Here is a 19,181-nt window from a genome sequence, read left to right on the forward strand (position 1 = left end):
CTGCATTTAAGAAAAAAAAAACCAACAACAAACCCTTTATGGTAGTTAAGGAAGGCTTTATGAGAGACTAAATCCTTTTTGCTTTTTTTTTAGTTTTGCTCGTGGTAACAACATCTCATTTCTCAGAGACAGATGAATCTTCTGGAACTTTGTCTCTTCCTTGCCTTGTACTGCTGCAGAAACTGGAGCTAATGAACCGAAAGCTGTATGGGAAGGCAAGACTCCCATTCAAAGGCTGTTTTAACCTCTTCCAACAACCCATTTGTCACAACGTAATGAAGCAGAAAGACCATCTTTCCTACACACAGGTTAAAGATGTCTGTGCCATAAACAAAATCCTTGATACTGCTACAGCATCTGTTGTTTTAACAGAGGGCTGACTAAATGACTGCTTGAGCTGCTCCACAGCCTCAAGCTGTATTCCTCCAAGGAAGACCAGCCCAACTGAAAGCTGGGAGCAGACCCCAGTATGCTGTACCATTGTGCCTATTAAGAGTTGGTCAAACTTGGCTGCATACATAAAAAATGTATCCCATGCTACAGCAGCTAAAACCAGTGGGAAACAGAAAAATGTAGGTGCAGCTATTTCTTCCCCACAACTTTTTCTAATTAAGCCTAAAAATGTCTGTAAGGCGAGCCCTGCCCCATCTTTTTGAAACCAGTCACTACATGTGCTTGTCAAAAGTACTTCTTTCATGCTGTTCTGTAAATAAAAGCCAGCTGGAAATTGCAAGAACATAGCGTGAAACGATGTAAATATCAAATAATCCAAAGTCTTTAAGTAATGTTTCTAAACACAGGGAGAGTGGCAGGTATATTGTACTTGCACGGAGGATTTCTAAAAGCCAGTGTTAGTTCATGTGTAAGTGTATAAGGAGAGAATACATGATTTGGGCAGGGAATATGGCCCTGTGCATTTGAAGGTTTGTACAGGACTTTCAAAATTCATACAGCAAATGACAAGAGCTCTGAGCCAACCACGTGTTACTGTATACAAGCATCCTCCACTATCCCTGGGTCCCCTGGACAGCTTCCAGCAGCAGAAGGCACACACTCTGAAGATGTACCACCACTTTCCCTTCTGCACAGCTTCTAGACCCAACAACAAAAGATGATCTCAGCACACATGAAAAGATGTCTAGCACAAAGTGAACCCAAACTTTGCAGAGAGAGACTGTGCCCCTCTGCTCAGCACATCCAGAGTTTTCGGATGAGTTTTGGGTTTCCCAAGACATTAGAGATGTTAAACTGAAGAGTTCAAACACAGGATCACAAAGATGTCCTGGGGATGGGAATACAGGACATTATGGTAAGAAGTGGAGGAAACTGGTCTTCTTCAGCCTGAAGAAGACAAGGTTACTGTGGGGTCTATTTGCAGTCAGCCATTGCCTATTTGAGCAAGAGGCATCTCTTCTCTGAGGCACATGAGGAAACAGCAAGACAAGAGGCATGGGGAAGTTCTGCAACAGGGGAAGTTCTGGTTGGACATAAGGAAAAAATTTCTTTCCATTGTTGGTGCAGACAAGGCCCAGATAAGAGCTGGTTAGACCTCTGTCCTAGGAGATATTCCAGACTCAGCAGGACAAGGCAACCTGGCCTGGCTTTGGTGAGTCCTGCTTTGAGAAGGGAGTTGGACCGGGGGGGCTCTGTATGTTTCTCTTCTAATCTACATTTTTCCATCCTTTTTATGACCCTCAGGTGTGGATTTTACAGTTATTGATTCGGGGATGTAGGTAGGCTTTCAGCATTTCTGAACTTCAGGGGTCTGAGCATCCCTTGTGAGTCACCTCTCACTGAGCCACCATCACTGTTTGCCATGAGGCTTTCAGAAATAGAACTTAGGGAGCACTTCTGAACATGAGATACAAGTTTAGAAGACCTCAGCTCACTCCTTCCACTAACAGCACTAAAAAAAACTAAGTTGTTTGCCCTCCTCTATTCTTTTGTTAGCTCCAGTCCCTACCTTCTGCATCTCGGTCTGCCACCAGATCCAGAAGAGCCTATCCTGAGCCTCCCTGGCAGCAGGCTCGGCCAAGACAGGGACACAGATCATGGTGTTGCCTCCCACCCTGGTGCCCCCCATCCCAGATGTTCAGCAGCGGGGCAGGATGGAGGTGTACCACAGTGGCATGGGGATGTGCCATCCCTCCCAAACCTCTCTGCAGTCCCCTCACTGTGGGGTGGCCGATAGCGAACCCAGGCTGTGGAGGCACTTTGGGTTGCCCAGGGAGCAGTGGTGTCCAGGAGAGCAGCGCTACTGCTGGAGAAATCTGTCTTAGTCTTTGTGGCCTTCACCCAGCCCTTACCCTTTCCCTTCCTTCAACACCACTCACACACTTCTGTGCCCTGCTGCAGCCTATACGCTTTTCAAAAAAAATAGCAGCCACTCATCCTTTGGCTTATTACATTTGTTAACCCACTTAACAGCACCACTGAAAGGTGAAAGGGGACCAAAACCAAAGCCTGGAAGGGAGATACCTCTTCCACTCATTTGTAACAAAGTTTTATCAACTAAAACATCTGGGCACGTGTTAGTCTCACTTGTCCTTGTTTAACGCAAAGCAAAGAATTGGAATAAGCCGGTAGGATGCAGCACGGGAAGCTTGGGGGCAGAGCCAGTGTCCCAAAAGATTTGGTTTCATAGGTGTGTTTCTTTGACTTGAAACATTATTATTATATTCCAAATGGGTTGACAAGGCAAACAAGCACAATTGCTTCATAGGCAGTCAGTATGGATGCTGAAAGCAGAGCCCCCTGGCCCATCCCTTCCCCAGACAGCTACTGCCTTCCTGCAACACTCCCAGTACACAGCCCGTCTAACATGTTATTTTGTATGAAGAGTTCAGCCAAATGAGCCGTGAAGCAATGAGACAGGCAAAAATGAAGCAAGTACAAACCATGCCCACAGCAGCAATCAGACAGGTTGAGAACTGTCTGCTCCTCCTTCATGGATGCTGTGACGAAGACCTGGCTGCACCAGCGTGGCAGAAGGACTCCCATGGATGTTTATCTCACCAGGAGCAAAGAGCAGAATATCAAAGAAATAAATACCCTCCTTGGCCCATTTTCTCCCTTGCTGGCCCAGTTTCCCTCTTTCTTTGGTTTCCAGCTCCATTCTCTTTGCTGGGCACAGCTGAAGAGAATCTCTGCCTGCCCAAGCAGCCAGGCAGCACCTGCCCTGGGCCAGTGCTGCACAGCACCATTCCTGCAGTCTAAAGGTTTGTTGGGGCCTCCCAGCAGACTGGAAATACACACAAAGCCTGTTTTTACCATCAATAACTTATCCTTATGTTTTCTGCATATTTGCAAGAGTTGGGGTACATGGCAGAAGAACTGAAGCTGCCTGGGAGCTGGATCATTTGTGTGGCAACTCTTTCATCTACAGAAGGAACCAAAGCTGTCCTTACCTGGGCAAGTACATGGAGGCTCCAGACTCCTTTCCCTCTGTGGTTAAATCCCCTGAGATGCACAGCAGGCTGGAGGTAGCTGGGACACCCAGCCAGCTCCCAGGGACAGCCCTGGAGGATGCACCCCAGCAGGCCATGCTGTTCCTGAGTTATCACACACTGGGGTAGTTCTGTTCCCCACAGCCCTGCCAGGAGCGTGTCCCAGCTCCTGCACAATGCTGGCTTCAGGGTACCTCTCCAAGCACCCTCTCACCTAAATATGTATAGACACTTATACCACCTGCTTTGCCACTGTTGCTGCTCAGGGGCTGGTTTCGGTCAGTGGAAGGAAGGACGAAGGAAAAACAGTGCCCAAGGGCTAGGAGCTGAGGTAGTCTGGTGGGACTGTGGTTGGGACCTGTGTGGCTGGGACCCTATGTGTGCTTGAAACTGGCCTGAATTTGAAGGGATACATGTAAGGATTGTTACAGGAGTTTCCTGAAGGATCCAGGACCATTCCACATCTTGGAGGCCAACAGGTGCAGCTCTACCCCATATCTGCACAGTTACATCCCCTTTCCCCTCTGCCACACCAGATGGACACATCCAGTCTGTGGATGGGGAGCTCTCCCAGGCCTGGGTATTGTTTGGGAGTATCTGAGCCAAAGCAAGTGGCAAGGACAGGGAGGAACACCACACAGAAGTGATGGTGGTGGTGTTGTCAGGCCAGCACCCAGCTGGGAAATAAAGGAAAGCACAGAGATTGTATTTAGGTGAAGTTTTGGGTCATGAAGTAAAATTAGGGGATGGGGAAGGACAGGATGTAAGGCCAAAGCAGCATATATGTCATGTCTTCTCTTATCACAGGTGATGCATAACTCATTGCATTCCAGAGCTGCCTATTGTTGTACATGCATCTACAGTGTCACCATAATGTCTGTACCTTGAACTATGGGGATAGCTTGTGGGCAAGGACACCAGAAATGGTTTCAAAAAATGGTTTACAAAAAATTTGCTTTTTGCTTCTTTAAGGGCTATTCTTAAAGCAGAGTTTTTCCCTTCCACCTGTATTTCATGATTTTGAAGGAGGAAATATTTCAGCAGCAAGAGAGGCTAATTCTGTAAAAAAACACAGAGCATTTTACTAGCATATCATTCCTAGTAGAAAATTATAGACTGCTGCTTCATCTGTTCTTCTGCTGCCCCCCTGAGTGCCCATTGCTTGCTTTAGGACAGGCATATCTGCACAAAGAGTAGCTCTTGTTCTGAGTGCCACAAGCCCCGCACAAGAAGCTTCTGAGGTCTGGGCTGTGCCAGTAAAAATGGGGGCTGATACCTAGGCCAAGTCAAAAAACATGTATTTACAAATATTTAAGAAATGCTAAAAGCAGACAGAAAATCTTGTCAGCCTTCTACTGTCTAAAAACTGAGTGCTTTTCAGCCTGAGCTGTTTTAACACTCCTCTTCACAAACACCACGTTCCACCCTGCAGTGATTTCCTTTGTAAAAGGCAACTCAGAAAATAAAATAGCTCCATTTCTTCCAGGCATATCTGAGAAGCCATTTTCTAACAGTAAAACTGACAGATTCAGCTGCTTTAATAACTGTGGTATTATCTTGACCTGAATTGCTTTCAGGGTTGAGGATTCTGCTGTGACCCTCACACATGAAACTGCTTGCAAGGGGAATGACTCCAGTGTTACCTGCTGTGGGGCCTCCAGGGTCCATTGCAAGCTGCTGCAAGAACTCTCTTCTCCTGCCAGATGTTTCTCCAGCAGCCTCACTTCATGGGTCACATCACCTTTAAAGGGCCTCTTCTACTTTCCAGTCTTCCTAGTCCCATTGCAGAGTAACTCTCATGGGTGCCCCTGCCTTAGAGACCATCACTGGAATGCCCTGCCTCATCTCAACACCTGGACCTGACAAAATCATGTGCACACATGGCATCAGTCTGGATTGTGAAACTGGCCCTGGCAACAAATATGTAAAACATCTCCAAATACATCTGTGAGGCAGTTGTGGTACAGTCTGTGTTAACCTCCCAGTGGCAAATGAGTGAGTTTTCAGGTGCCACCTTGAAACAGTACCTTCTGACCATTACAGACAGGAAAGAAAAGAGGGGAATTCTTCAAAAGTGCTCTCATAAGTATATAGTTCTCCTCCTTGGGGCAGGTAAAGGGACTGTCTGTGTTTCCAAATGCATCTTGGCAGGCAACAAATTAGGCAACATGGAAATGGTCACAACACCCACTAGGACCTTTACTGAAGATGCCTAAAGGACCAGGGCCTGTACAAAGGATAAGGTGACAGTGGTGCTGGTAAAATCTTGTCCAGGTCATAATTTTTGCCTACATCATTGAGAAACCTTCAGACAATCAAAGAAAACATTACTTAAACAACCAGCAACCATCAGTTCTCTCCTCCTTGGTAAACATATCTAAACACCTCCTCTTAAGTCTCCTCTTTCACATGCCTCTTACAATGCCACTTGAGTAATATTTAACCCTTATCTCCCCGGCTCATAAAGGAGATGGAAGAACTGGAAAAGGACATAAAGATATTGGGAAGATGATAAGTAAGGAATAGCCAACTACATCATGACATAGTGGTCTAGAAAAGAGATGACTAGAGTGAAAGCAGATCCCATCAGTGGTGAGGGGCAATTAGTACTCATGTGTCTCTCAGTACAAGAACAAAGAGGAAAAAACCAAAACTAGCAGAAGGCAGCTTTACATTCAACCAGAGGAAGAATTTCTTCTAACCATACACAATGCAGCTGTGTGACCCATTATTGGTAGTTATTTTAATCCTGCAGTCTTGCCTGGATTAAAAACCCATAAGACAAACTCACAGAAGTGGGTGGACAAGATAACAGGACAAGACAAAATTCACCAAAGCAAATACTGCTGTGGTCAGGAGGAACATACCTTGAGTAGAAAGCAGGGCCAAACTTTGATGCTGACTAAAGAAGAGCTTGAGACTCTGTGCTGGGGCAGCCAACCATTCAAAGAGAGTTACACCTCTCTTTTGTCCCACTTCATCCTCATTACTGCCATCATTAAAAACTAGCCACAGTGACTTCCAGTCATCACTTTGCCTCATGCCTTCTAAAGAAAATGTACCCTACCTTCACATTGCCTGCTGCCAGATCCTCACTGGAGATTAACTTATTCTTGACTGTGTTACAGAAATGTGCTCAGATGAATCCATTCTGCAAAACATAGTTTGCTTATATGGAAAGGAGACAGCTGAGGGGGGTCCTAGTTACAGTCTGCCACTGCCTACAGGGCATTAGAGAGAAAGCAGAGCCTGATTCATCTCAGAGGTGACCAGTGACAGGGCAGAAGGCCCTGGGGGCACAAGTTGCAAGAGGGTTTGGAAGTGAGGGGAAAACTTTCCTGTGAGAGCAGTGCAGCCCCAGGACAGGCTGCAGAAAGGTGGTGGGATCTCTATCCTTGAAGAGATCAAGCACTCAAACAGATGAGGGCCTGAGCTACCTGACCTAGCGCTGTGGTGAGCCCTGCTGGGCACACAGGGATGTATTGAAAACTTCTGGAGATGTCTCATGACACAAATCTTTGTCAGATTTTGGGAACCATACTCCATCCAGTGTGACCAGCCTTGCAAGCCAGAACTGATCATCCATGTATAATCAAATACGTAAGTGTTCTTGACAGGGGAACAGCATCTTCCATGCATGATTGAGACACCAAATCACAAACTTCATGGGTGGTTCAGTGCTCAGCCGTGAGCTCCCTGAATCACACAGCACCTCTGCACTGCTGCCTGCCCTGCAGTACTGGAAAGGATCTGCACAAGGGAGGAGCTGTACCTGGCACACATGCTGAAGCACCTTCATCCACTTTTCTGACTACCTCATTGAGGGATTATCTGTAATAGTGACTCCCACAGATGTCACAGGTGTTGCTTTGTCCATGGCAAGGGGAGGAAGCCATAGAATCCTGCATGTAGCAGCCTTAATCTGCTGCCCTCTGGGGAATTCTCCAACGGTTTAAAGAAAACAGAAGAAATCTCTCATTTCTAATTAGTCTTTAAACAAAACCATCACTACCAGTTCTCCCCAAGCTCAGTGCCACACTAGGCCAGATACACCAGGCTCTACAGCACCATTTTCATTGCCCTGAGGAACTGTGACCCACATAAAAGAGGTGGGAACAGCCAATTTTCCTGTTGTCCTGCATGGGTTTAGGTGGACACTGGAAAGTGGTTCACTTTACCCTTAAAGGAGAGAAATGGGCAGCTCCTGGATTCAGCCCTTCCTAAGACACAAAGTTTGCATCATCTGTATCAGTCTCCCATGGACCCCAGATAACAGTCCCATGGACATTTTAAAGGACCAGTTTAGATGAGAATTTTTGCACAGCTGGAAGAGGTGAGCAAAATCATCACTCAAAAAGAGACACTTGTTGAAAATGAAAATCCACCTCTATCTTCTCAAAAACACCAATATTATTTTTCTCTTTCTATCGCTCTCTTTCTCCCCCTTCTGTCCGTAATTTGCTCTTCCTGGTGGAAAGGAAAGGAAGTATAAATTATTGCAACACTGACAAGACCTGAATAGCATCTTCTGTCACTACCAGTAAACCTTAGGAAGCAGAATGGACCTCTGACAGGGCTTTGTGGATTTCTGGATATGCTATCCATGTGCTTCTTTACTGACCGAAAATGTAAATATGAAAGCAATTCAAAGCATGTCCCTCTTCTATCTTGCTTATTTCTCCTGTTTCTGGCACATCTCTTAATTCTTTAGCAATGAATGCACTGAGTTGGGCCACATCTAACTAGTCAAGCAGGCAAAAAAATGTACATTTGCCTTGCCCTTTTGCAATGAAGAAATTCAAATCAGTTGCTCTTTCTGTGCAGATGGAGGGCCCAGAAGTAATTGAAAGTGACCCAGCAATGTGTAGACTGCAGTGTCACAGTGGTGGTCAAACGTTGTTATCTCGTGAAAGATCCTTTAGGTGGCTGGAGACAAAATGCCTCAAGCAGAAATCTGACATAGGATTTTTCATTCTCAATCAAACTCTCAGTTGGGGGTAATAACATAGTAATCAACACTTTCTCTATAAGGCTTCCAGATTTCTACCAGATGACATCTCAAGGCATATGTGACGTGCAGCAATTCCACAGGGAACACTACATACACACACTGGATTTATCAACCACACACAGAGGAGGATTTTACCTGTGTGCTGAGTACACCCAGGACTGTCTGAGCATAAGTAGTTGACCCATAGAAATCGTGAACCAAGGTTTTGCAGCTTTCAGGTAATTTTGGATTCACTGGTTGTACACACAAAAAATAGGCCTGCACATGTGTCGTGGTTGCCATTCAGGATGAGTGGATATTGGGTGTGCCTTCAGAGATTACTGCTGCATTACACAGAACTACTGTTTGAATAGTGTACCAGACACTCACAAACAGCCCAAAATCTGGTTTTTGGCCTGGACAAAATTTCTGCATGGGAAAAAGGGGACTTGCTTAGAAATCCTGGTTCTAGAGATACTCTCCAGATACTGAGGTCTCCAAAATTTAAGAAAGGCTACACTGAAACTATACTCATCCTGAGTGGTTGTCTGCTTCTTCTCATAAGCTGGACTACACACTGCTAATCAACAAAGCTGGGGCACGAAGCGAGACAAATGACGTATGACAATCCATGAGGGAGACACTTTCTATAGATGATGATAGAAGGGTTTGGAGTTTCCCTTAGGGGAGATATTCAAGAACTGTCTGGACAAAATCCAGAGGATGACCTTGCTTGAGCCAGGAGGTTGGACCCTTCCAAGCAGACTCATTCTGTGATTCTGTAATTTTAATGTAAGGATTCCAAGTGAAAGTTAGGATCCTGTGAGCCAGTAGGAGGACAACCAGAGGAGGCTCTCTTTAATTAATTGGTTCCTTGCTTCTGACAGGTATCCACAGATTTTTACTAGAACTATGCCCCTAATCTTTTATGTGGTCTTGTAGCACCTTGCTAGCACCTATCTTCACTGGTGGTGATAGACACTCCCAACAGAGAGATCATGGGACAGTCATCACTGCCAGAACACTGAATTATGTGCCCACGACTTACACAAGACTTCTGTGCTGACTGAAACTCTATCAACTACAGAGGGGTACACCACTGTTTGCCCTAGGGAGTGCACAGAAAGGATGCACTTCGCTCATCTGTTTGTTTAGGTTTTAAAATATTAGTAAGAAAGTCTGGGGAATATGCTTCAAAAACAGAGCTGTGGTTTGGGTTAATTCAGCAGCTTTCAACTCAGTTGCTATGCCTCTCAGGGCTGCCTCCTTTCAGTTTCAGAGAAAGAGAGAAAGAACCAGCCAGAAGCTGGCTGCCTCATTCAAAACTGCAGTGTGACTTATGGCGGGAGTAAATCTCACCAGCTTCAACTTCTACTGAGGCAAAAATCTCTTTTTTTAGTCTCGATGCTCTTTTGTCAGCAGCGTGAACACACAGAAAATTGCATGTTGCTACCATTTTTGAGTCTATTGTTCTATAAACGATAGATTCAGAGGAACAGTATTAAAAAAAAGAAAGAGAGAGAAAGAAAAAAAAAAAAAAAGAAGAAAGGAAACAACCCAAACGTCTGTCAACTGTGCAAAATGCATTCCTGCACTGCAGGGTGGGTGGTCTGCTTGGAGGTTGTTATGGTGTCAGCACAAACTGCCACAAGAGGTTAGTGATGTGTGTGCAAATACAGCAGCATGATCTCTGCATTTGGAACCAAGTTTATTACATATACCTGTGTATGGAATCATGTTTAACACACGCACTCCACTCACTGGCCGTCAAGTGGGAAGTGCCACTCTAACATCGCATCTGCTCTCTGTCAGGAATTTCACTGGCATTTTAAAACCAAGTTGGATATACTCTCATTTTACACGCAGGGAAACAGAGGCACAAAACTCACAAAAGAAATGACAGATTCTGGGACCTGGAAAATGAGGTGTCTTTGAAAACAGAGCAGGCAAGTTACTTGTTGAACTTCACTGATTAAATTACTAAGAAGATGGAAAGCCAAATCGATGCCTTTTGCAATAGGTGGTTCAGTGCAAAAATCCAACTGCAGCCCTTGCAGTACCAAACACTGAAATTCCTTTTCTTTTTCGGAAAAGACCTGGACGTCTTTTCATTTGGAAATTGGCTTTTGTATCAAATACTAAACATTTCATTGTGTGCTTTGTAGGTGTGAGACTTGTAACTAAAGTAAATGAAAATTCAAAATTCTTGCTATTCTTACAGCTGTGTTAATGCAAAAAAACACACATTAAAGAGAAGCTGAAGATATTGTCAGGTTTAGCTTCAAGTTAGAGGAAAGTGTATTTGGGTGGGGATTATATGACCAAGCGTAATGGCCAGTTTCAAATAACTTAGCTGGATTCCACCTATGACTAATTCATTTTATTTTTTATAAGCGCTAAACTTAGTTGTTCCGTTGATTCTGAGGATGGAAGTCCAACGGCATTCACGGAACAGTAATTAAGAGCACCCTCTTGTGGTCATTATCACAGATGTTAATTTACTCTTTTATGGTAAACTGTTAATGCATCTGCTTTGTCATGCCAACACTGTGCCCAGAAAGTTTATTTAAAAATGCACATGAAGGTGCTGTACGTTATTCATGTTATATCCACCTAACAGGCACAACTGCAAGGTTTTATCTCGCTCAGTCACCAAAAATTCTGTGCAATTGATAAAAATATTTTAACACTTCATGCAGCTTAAGGCTGCCATTTTCAAAACTGGCAAGGAAACCTTCAGGTAGGATACAAAAAATGATAGAGCAGTAAGTCTGGTCTCCATACCAGAGAACTTAGCAAAAACTATTACAGAGGGTGGAATTAATGTACAGCTGCATAAAGCTCTGTCGAGACAAAAGCAGTGTGGCTACTGTAAAAAATGAGTAATTTTTTACATTTTTTACAGATCTGTTTCACTTCTCTGCAGCAATGATGAAACATGAAGACTTCCCATTTAACCATAGCTTTTCTTAAGATTCCTAAGTATAGCATTTACTAGAATAGAGAAATTAGGATCTGATAGTCATTAAACATAAAACACCATCAGAACACAAGTAGTAGGGGGAAATGTATGCATGATTTACGGCAGCTTCAGTCAAATTAGCTTTAGTTAAGCTATATGAGAGTTATAGCATGAGAAACTGTCAAAGAGAAGAGACAGTTGGATCGAGTCTTTACAAAAGCAGATTAGGAAGAATATCTTGAGTGCCAAGCAGCCAGCAAGCATTCTTTGTCTGCATTTAATTTCCAAACACACCCCCTAGACATGTACCACAGCACAAGAATTTGCCATATCATATTAGTTTCACACTGATCTAAATTTAATCATCATATTGCATGATCAAGTCAGTAACTAAAACTTGTTACCCGCTACCATGAGAGCATACTACTTACCGGATGGGCCCTTTGGGATTTGCCACGTAAACGTGTGAGTCAAGAGAACCAATGTCCCGTATGAGGAAATTTGCAGCCAGGATTCTGCCTGAGTTAGGACCATTTTATGTTGTATACAGGATTACTGCCGTGTGTAATTCTGAGCAAACGCTTTGGGAAAAGTAAGAAGTAGCACTGTGAAGTCAGTTAGTGGAATGATAACACTAAAAAGGAAAGTATGCAGATCATCAGGGTACTAGGGAAAAAACTGAGGTTGTACAACACAGCACTAAAATGTCCTAGAACACCACTTCTATGGACAGCAGCAGGGACAGTCTCAGGAAATTAGGACATTGGTTATAAAGTATTCCAGTATTTTCAAATGTACCATGAGAAATTACATTGTTCAGAGAAGAGATGGAGTGGCTAGTGCAGATAAACAGTCCAAGACCAGGGATTTTTGAGATGATTTGTACAGGCACTTTCAGACTTCAGTAGGACTCTGAGGTAGAAGTTAATGAATCTGTGAGATGATGCTGGGGCTTCACCAACTCTGCTTTTTTTGCTTTCTCAGAAAAGAAAAGAAAAAAAAAAGGTGAAACTCATGAAAATATTTCAAACATAATTTAGGAAAATGTGGAACATTCAGAACCACAAACCTTACCCCCCCCAAACTGGAAAAACAAGAAATGAAAAAATGAGGCTTGAGGAAGATCCAAACTTTGACAGATAAAATTCAAGCTGGTTGAGGTTAACCATGCTGACACACCCTAAAGAAACAGAGCACATGCAGACTCATGAGAGAGTAACACATCCCACCTGGCATTGGACTGTACCAGTGGTGCATCAGCTGCAGTGGCTGGCAAGCGAGTGTGTCAGATCTCGGTCAGGGAACAGTCAAGTGCTAGACAGGATGCTTTCCTAGACAGGTGAGGATACTTTCATTTGATGGTGAACAGTTTCATTGCCTCCAAATTCAGAGGGGATGTTGAAAACTGGGAGCCATTGACCACTGTTGTAAAGTAAACCCTGGCTGAGCAAAAAGCAAAGAAGTGAAGTCTCTTGCAACAAACGTGCCGTGTCACTTGATCACTAACTAGATTCCAAAATCACTAACTAGATCCTAAATCTGGTCAGAAAGAGAAAAAACTCTTTTTTTTCCCCCCCTCTCGTTTATTTTTCTTCACAAAGAACTTCCCAAGCTATGAGCAATATGTGGACATATCACGCTCTTCCAAAAAAAAAAAAAAAGTACTATTGAATGGCAAAGCTCAGTGTACCTATGCTAAAAAGAAAGCAAATTCTGAAAGAGAGCAAACCAACCTCAAAAATAAAAAGGAGTATCTGGCTTTACCTTGCTGCTGCTATGCAAGAGTTTGACTTCAACAGCTTACCCAGAAACATTTGGATGAAGGGGAAAATGTAATAAATGTCTCAAAGGGGCATCAGCAACTCTTTTTATTTTACTTCACTTATGAACACTTTCAAATTAATCACAGGTATTAAAACCTTTGGAATCCATTTTTCCCTGTACCAAAAGAGAAATCAGTTAATGTCACATGTTAAATTGCTGTGGTCAGTGTTCTTCTTTCTGGAAAGGCAAAGCCAAGCTTTCCTGTGGTGGGGGGGGAGGGGAAGCAAAAATAAGACAAGAAAATCAATTAACTGAAGAAATCTAGGTAGCAAGTGAAGACCCTGATCAGAAACTATTTTCTGGTCATGCTGAGAGGATGCATCAGGATTATGTTCAATATTCAAATTCTGTAGATGGCTCAGTCCCTCAGAAGCACCTCCCACTGGTCCTGCATTCCTAGGGGGCTTAAGCCATATGCTGACTCTGTATTTCTCTCACAGGGAGATTGGTGTGAACCTAAAATGCATGGTCCAGTCATTAGGATCAATTCCACATTCTCCTTCTCCTTTTGTGCCTCAGCAGCCTTAACTGGTCACAGGCCTAGTGGTGCATATGGACAACACTGTGAGATGAACTTATCATATGTTTGCAGCTAACATTAGGGAAACAAATTGGAAAGAGAGATCTGATCAAACCTGTGGACAATGGCATCAAAATGTTTTGTAGAGATTTGCAAGGACCAGAAGAGACTTATCTTGCTTAAATCCTGGTAACTGGGATATGATTTTCTTGCTACATGAGACTTTGTCAGCTGTTTTATGGTTCTCCCTTCCAGCTACTCTCACAAGGAACAAGGCAGGCTGCCTTGGAAGCAATAGTAAAAAAATAAATTTCTTTATGGTATCGCTTAAAAAAAAAAAGTATAATACACTGAATAATATAAAGCAGAAATTTGAAGAATTTCTTCGTACATACTTATCTCTCCCATCTCCTTAAATACTTCAGAAGGCCAGAATTTTACACTTTTCTCCAGAACACTCAGTCTTTCACCTTCAATACAGCTAGAGCTCGTGTCTTGGGGATTAATACAACAGATGATGTACCTATTTTCTGTCTCACAAATGATCGACATCCTCTAAATAAAAAGACAAAGTGACAAAAGCCTTGGGCAAAGTTTCTTAATGTTTCTAGTTGCTACAGGAAAGTTCTTGCATGGATTAAGTAACTGTCCGGATAGGAATATTGAGAGGGAGAATAAATCTGCCAATATATAGATTCCTTTTACATGATATGTGAATATTCCTACACATGATAAGCCTTGCACATTTGGAAAAAAGGCCCCAAAACCTGAATAGTTCGACTTTATTACAGTTGAGACAGGTCTTCAAAGCCCATTTCTGGTGGGGCAAGAATAATCTCGGTGCCTTAGTTTCAGAAAAAAGGAAGTATTTTCCTCCAGTGGTTTTATGCTTTGTATTGAAGATACCAAATCGTCAAGGCTGCCGTGCCACAGTTACAGAACTTGTTTGCTGTTTGGACACGGTTTCCCACTCTTTGTGTGCATGGAAGAGAAAGATGAGTCTTTTCTGGTAAAATACTGAAAGAGGATTTCTCCTTCTGGATTGCCAATCAACCACAACAGTGTGTAGCCAGCTTTGCAGCAATCTCTGAAACAGTAAAAAGCAGCACTTTTTCATCATGCCTTGACACTTTGCTGTTCACAGATATGAAACCAGTGGTTTTTATTGATATTAAAAGCAAATATATTAAAGTCCTATTCAGTAAAGAGAATAAAACAGAAAAGTCACGTACAACGCTAGCAAATAAAAGATATTTACACTTTAATTTCACATTCTGTCATCTCCTGTAAGGAGAAAATGATAACAAACTTGCATTAAGATTTCCTGTCAGAGAAGAATGCCGATTTTTGTCTCTAAACATTTGCACTTTGGTTCTTGCCTACCTGTTCTTTTCAGATCTGTTGCTCAGGCATTCAACACTTTAGGTGTTTACCCCATTATCTGTCTCTTCAACCAAGATTACATACATCAATTGGGGTACAATAAATGGAGCGTGAAGACAGGTCACATTACTAAGAAAATCCCCTCCTACAGGTAGTGAGCAAAGGAGAAAATCTCACGGAGATATGGCAAACTTAATTTACTCTGCATGTCCCATTCTGTCCAACAGGATGATTCACTGTGTATTTCCTGATCCTCGAGCTACAGCATAGGTGAATTCAGAGAGAGAACGTACAAATCCAAGCAGGTGCACTGTCTGGTTTTAACAAGTTCACTCCATTTTTCATAGGTCACATGCTTCTTTTTCACCAAGAAGCCAGCAATACTTCTCCATTTATTTATTTTAAGGTAACGTAAGAAATGTATGAAACCAAAAACATGATGAGAATAAAATCACAAAGGGCATGGTAGTTTTTTGTCTCACATCCCTAAGGACACAACTGAACTGTTCTCTCCCATTCAAAAAGCATTTGAAATCACTGGACAAAATCCAATGCCTTAGTCATGCTAAGAGGCAGCAGCCCAACAGCCTGTGTGTATTAGCTGGTCAGTTGCTGGCTACTGAATTCAAGTGTGGCTAAAACTGATACTATCACCTGAACCATCAAACAAAGGGAGAGGGAGGGGGGGGGAGGGGATAAAGAGATTTTTCTTCACAGCTGCTCCTTCAAAAGAAAAACTCACAGAAAAGTAAGACCGTTAGGTCTGTTCCTCGTGGAACAAACGTTTTCTACTGAGGAAGGACAAAAAGATGGTTTGGTTGTAGGTATGCAACTGCAATGCAACTGTATGCATATTGCTACTGAGACTTTGTGGACACAGAGATATAAGTGTATCGTGAGGCAAAACAGAAATATGCTGCCCAGCAGTTGCTCTATAATACTCTGGGTACAGATGAACATTGAGTCTGGTTTGAAAGAACCCCATCACACAGGCTTAATGTTATTATGTGGCTCCAGGTGTTTCAGCGTGATCCTCCATGAATACAGAGGAAGAGGTGCATTGCCTCGGATGAAGAACCCATTCAGTCCAACATCCTGTTTCCACCACAGGCCACAGGCCAACGTCAAAGGAAGAGGAAAAGCAAGGCAAATACATGATATCTTCTCTGCAACACTCCCACAGCTTCCAACTGCTTTTAGCTCTGGGAATTTCCTGAGTGTGAGGGGGTGTTCATTCATTAACTCTCAACACAGCCTCTTCCTAATACTTGTCCAATCTTCCCTGCACTGCACCCCAGAGAAACACCCTGTACCCAACGTGCCATTCAGAAACACACTGCAGGAAGAACATCTCCTTTGCTTATTTAAGGCCTGGCTCCCATCATCACAAATCTGGTGGTTTGTACTCAAAAAGTCAGTCACCATCCAACCTCCCCAAGTTACTTAGGATGTAACAGGCCTCAGGCATCCCCCCTCTTGAGAGAGAACGCCAATCCTACTCAGTTGTCGCTTTCAAGGGTCACAAAGTCAGACAGTTAAGCATCCTTGTTATTCTTTTCTAGTTCCAGCATTTTCTTTCTAAAAAGCAGGAAACCCACCGGGGAACAGTGCTCATCATGCAAACTCAGCACAGACTTCTGGGACTGCCATAAATATGGTCCTTCTTTTGTTCTCTGTCCCTTTCCTTAAAATGTGCTTTTTCCAAACACCAAGCTGATGTTCATGCAGGCCACACATACTTAAAGTCTCACTCCTGGGTGGCAGCAACCATTTTAGGTATTCCTATCTTTTACGTGAAGTTAGGACAAGGTTTCCGCGCACACATTATCTTGCACTTACCTACCCTGTATTTAATCTATTTTTTACTGCTTAATCACCCTCAATTCTTTACAAATGACCCTCAATCCTGCTAACTTAAAAAAGTTTTGCAGAGTCAGCAAACTTCTCATCTTGCTGCTCGCTGTTTCCTCCATGGGAGTGATGAATTGTGAAGCACTGCTTAGCTGCCTCCTTGTGCTCGACTACTCACTGGTGCTGGTCTCTGTGGCTATGAAATAATGCATGTCTATGCTTGCCAATTAGCAGTCTACCTTTTAATATATGGCTACCAGCAGCCAAGCAATACTTGGTATTACTTGGCATACAGCACCTGAAAAACTGTGTAAAACACAGATACCATTATGATTATTAACTCATGTGCACCTGTTAAGCCACGTGTGCTTAATATTAAGCATGAGTATTATTGCATGACCAGAGCAGTGCATATGAAATAGTTTGTAATGCCTTGCTAATACATAACTATTAGTTTTATTACCTTCTCATGACCATGAAAATTAGGAGCGCTGTATTTGATTCATTCTGATCAGAAGCAGAGCTGGGGAGAATATTCTCCTTTGATTGCCCAGTCACACTGATCCTGTGAAAAAGAAAAAACCTCAAACCTCTAGTATATGTTTCTAAAACAGTTTCACTTAATAAAGCATTAACTGCACTGCTTAGATAGTTGCAGCCCACAGCCAATTTTACTCGAATGCCTTGCCTCTGAATTTGTTTTTGTTTATGTATTCTGATTTCCTTTTAATCCTAATTCCAGTTTGGTTGCATAACAACAATGTCCTTCTGCCCTTAAAAACCCTTCCACAGGGTCTCATACTTGGCTTTGCTTTAATGCAGTTTTAGTTTGTGAATGATACAGAACTATTTGTTACCCCACAAGCACAACTCAAAAGTTCACTCTTCCCTAAAAGTCTGCTCCTACAAAACAAGGAAAAAGAAATTGACACCAGAATAATACAAGGAACACAAGCATATGCGTGTTTGCTTTTCGAGCAAACAATCGCATTTCCGAGTCATCTAGTAAACACTTTTCTTGAATCTTTTTATTTCACTTATTTCTAATGTATTTATTAATCTGTTTGTAATTCCACTGTCACTAAGTAAGTCCAAAGGAGGGAGTGACGAGGTTGGAGAAATGTATGCTCATACTGTATAATTGCATAAGCTACTTCCTGTAGGCTGGGGTAATGATTTGCATTTTCATCTATTAAATACCTTGTGTTCTAGATCCTTCTCTCTGACTGTGAAAGGTATTTGGACATCTCCATTGTGGCACTTTTCCAACTTTATACAAACACTGGAAAGCAATCTTGCTGAAAGCAGACGGTTTAGTATGACTTGGCTATTAATTTTTAAGGAAGAGGTTGTGTGATCTGCGACAAGAGAAGTATTTTAATTGATGGGAGGAACTACATACCACTCGTGCAAGTATTAGAACCACTTAAAATGTCTTCATCTGCATTTCTGTACATATATGTAAATATATAAAAATTTCCCAGAAGCAGGATATTCTTTACACAGCGTTCACAGCACACTCTGCTGGCTGTTGTCGAAAGTTAATGCCAAGCGAGGACGACATGCTAAAAGGAAATAAAATGTTTCAGGACACGGGAGAAACCCAATCCGTGCAGGTAATTACCGGGCGTTCGAACGGAGAGGAACAGGGGACAGTATTCTGGGAGCAGCAGGGAAAGGCTGGCAGGAAACTAGTTTAGTTTCGCGGAAGAGAGAGACCTCGGGGGTGGGGGGAGGAATGGGAGGCTTCTCCCTGCGCTGTGAGGTCATCCCGATTCAGCATGGAGGCAGGGACCGTGCATCTGTGCCAGTGCCTCCATTTCCGTTCCTTCAAGGACAGGGCAGGCGCTGCCTGACGGGCGGGCGAGGATCACTGCCTGCTCGGCATTAAGTGGCTTTACAAGAAGGTGGCTTAGAGCCACATTTGCATGACAAAGCCATTTGCGCGCCCCTCGTCTATGGGGAAGGCTGCAGCCTCCATTTATCCTGCGCCGAACACGCGCGACCATGAAAGGCAGGGACGGGGATTTCGGTCGGAAAGCTCTCTTTCCCGGTGCCGAGCGAGGCTGGGATCACCGGGGGCCGCGAACAGCGGGAGCACAAACGGGGACGGGGATCCAGCAGTTTTCTGGGCAGAAAACGTGGCCGGGGCCGTTTCCGGCCGGGTACCAGCCCTGCGCAGGGCTGTGGCGGGGCCGGGCCGGG

At 43.4% G+C, this 19,181-nt stretch overlaps 1 long non-coding RNA gene across 1 annotated transcript in view; it reads right to left on the reverse strand.

Moving 5' to 3' along the window:
• Nucleotides 1-18,685, reverse strand: part of LOC108641950 — a 32,478-nt gene extending 13,793 nt beyond the window's left edge. The window contains exons 1-2 of the long non-coding RNA XR_001922349.1: nucleotides 18,177-18,685; nucleotides 17,440-17,541 (exon numbers count right to left, since the gene is read on the reverse strand). This is a non-coding gene — a long non-coding RNA (uncharacterized LOC108641950). The remainder of the gene's footprint in view (nucleotides 1-17,439; nucleotides 17,542-18,176) is intronic.
• Nucleotides 18,686-19,181: the final 496 nt, after the last annotated feature.

Source organism: Manacus vitellinus, unplaced genomic scaffold (genome assembly GCF_001715985.3).
Source record: "Manacus vitellinus isolate BGI_N305 unplaced genomic scaffold, ASM171598v3 scaffold_9_pilon, whole genome shotgun sequence".
In the NCBI taxonomy this organism is placed as follows: Eukaryota; Metazoa; Chordata; class Aves; order Passeriformes; family Pipridae; genus Manacus; species Manacus vitellinus.